Source organism: Hevea brasiliensis, chromosome 2, assembly GCF_030052815.1.
Source record: "Hevea brasiliensis isolate MT/VB/25A 57/8 chromosome 2, ASM3005281v1, whole genome shotgun sequence".
NCBI classification, from domain to species: domain Eukaryota; kingdom Viridiplantae; phylum Streptophyta; class Magnoliopsida; order Malpighiales; family Euphorbiaceae; genus Hevea; species Hevea brasiliensis.
Window position 1 is genome coordinate 70,160,809 of NC_079494.1, and position 2,131 is coordinate 70,162,939.

General features: G+C 34.1%; 1 non-coding gene across 1 annotated transcript; it reads right to left on the reverse strand.

Annotated features, from left to right (window-relative positions):
* Positions 1-1,783: 1,783 nt before the first annotated feature.
* Positions 1,784-1,889, reverse strand: LOC131178200 (small nucleolar RNA R71). The gene has a single exon (XR_009147334.1). It is a non-coding gene; the product is annotated as a small nucleolar RNA R71 (small nucleolar RNA).
* Between the last annotated feature and the right edge of the window lie 242 nt (positions 1,890-2,131).

Sequence of the window (2,131 nt, forward strand, 5' to 3'; positions counted from 1 at the left end):
AGCATCCCAATTCAGACCTTCATTCTCCATAGAAGACTTTTGTTCTCCATTCTCTTTTTAGATTTCTTCTTTATTTTTCCTTTATTTTTCTGTAAGCCATGAACATGAGTGGCTAAGTTTTTAATTCAGTTCAAGGGATTCAAGTTCTTATGTGTGATTTGTGATACCAGGTTCTTAATTTAATTTATGCCTTTTTGAATATCTATTGTTTTCTGATTTAATTGTTTTTGATCTGTTAAATGATTTGCTAAAAAAAGGCCTATTAATTAATTATTTGATTTGATCAATTGCTAGTTCATCTTCATAATCCGTAATTATTGTGTAAGATTGAACATGAGTAGCAATTAGGTTTTATTAATTATGATCCAAGTTTTCGATAATAACCTAAGGAAACAATAGGGTGGGTTAAATGATTTATGCTTCATAAATTGTTGTTCAGCTTAACTACTTCCTTTTCTTAAAATAGTTATTAATTTAATGAGGATTGCTTAATACCAACTCAGTTAATAATTAGAGTCAATAAGAGTGTTAGGCTCGAATTGATGAGTATAGGGAAGTCAGGGGTTTACCTCGCTGTTTGGTAAATCTACATTAAGTATTCAATAAGATATAATTGTATTTCTTTTGTCTATGATCAAATCAATACTGCGAATTACCTTGGATTGAAGTTTGTTTAATTGGAGAGTTTCTTATTTTTAGATCTTAATTTTGGATTTTTGATTTTTTCTTTTGATTGTGAATTAACACCCCCCCCCCTTCCCCCCCGCCAACCTTTGTTTCTTTTTCCATTACATAAGTGCATGAAATTTAATAATTCAGTCTCTAAGGTTCGACCTGGATTTACCACTTACTGCAGAAAATATTTCATTATTGGTGATTTCAGTTAATTTAATTTCTGGTGGATTTGACACCCATCAAAAATTTTAGTGCCGTTGCCGGGGACTGAAATTTATTTATTTTTTTATTTTTGGTGTTAGGGTATTCTATTATTAATTTTGCTTGTAAAGTGTTGCTATTTTCAGGTTTTTGAAAAAAATATATATATATTACGGTGTTACTATTCATTAAGAATTTTGGTTGAATTTGGAGGGCGGCCCATACCTGTTTTGAAGGAAACGACGCTCTGATCAAGACCAATGAATCCATAGGATTCTTTGGCACCACCCTCTTGAGGCTAAATTCAATTGTTTTCTAGGGTTTTGAGACATTTTTCTATTTTTACTTTGATTTCTTTTTGTTTATGACAAGAACTTCTCAATCTTGTGAGTTGATCTTTGATCCAGAAGTAGAAAAAATAGCTAAACTATTGAGAAAATTGGCTAAGCAAGCTAGGCAGATTCCGAATACATCTGAAGGAGTCAAATCTCCACAGGAGTTAAGCTCGGATTCGGAGTCAGAGTCAGATTCTAAAAACGAAACCATGGCTGCTAGAACCTTGAAAGAGTTGGCTACTCCTGATCTAAACCAATAACCTTTGTGTATCCAATACTCTACTTTAAATGTTGCTTTTAAGTTAAAATTTGGACTAATCCATTTGTTGCCTAAATTTCATGGTCTTGCAGGTGAGGATCCACATAAGCATCTAAAGGAATTTCATGTTGTGTGTCCCAGCATGAAACCTCAAGGAGTTTCAGAGGATCAAATCAAGCTTCGAGCTTTTCCCTTCTCACTAGAAGGCACAACTAAGGATTGGTTATATTACCTTCCTTCCGGATCTGTCAACTCATGGAATGGGATGAAGTAGATATTTCTGGAGAAGTATTTTCCTACTTCCCATGCTACCAACATAAGAAAGAAATTTGTGGCATCTGGCAGCATAATGGAGAGAGTTTGTTTCAGTATTGGGAGAGATTTAAGAAACTATGTGCAAGCTGTCCCCATCATCAAATAAGTGAGCAGCTTTTGATTCAGTATTTCTATAAGTGACTTCTACCAATGGACCGCAGTATGATATATGCTCCTAATAGAGGACCTTTGGTTGACAAGACACCAGAAGAGGCAAAGAGGCTGATTACTAAAATGGTAGTAAATTCTCAGCAGTTTGGAATGAGAATGGATCACACACCTATGAAGTTTAATAAGGTACGTGCATCTAACCTTGAGAAACATATTTCTGATTTAACTTCTTTGG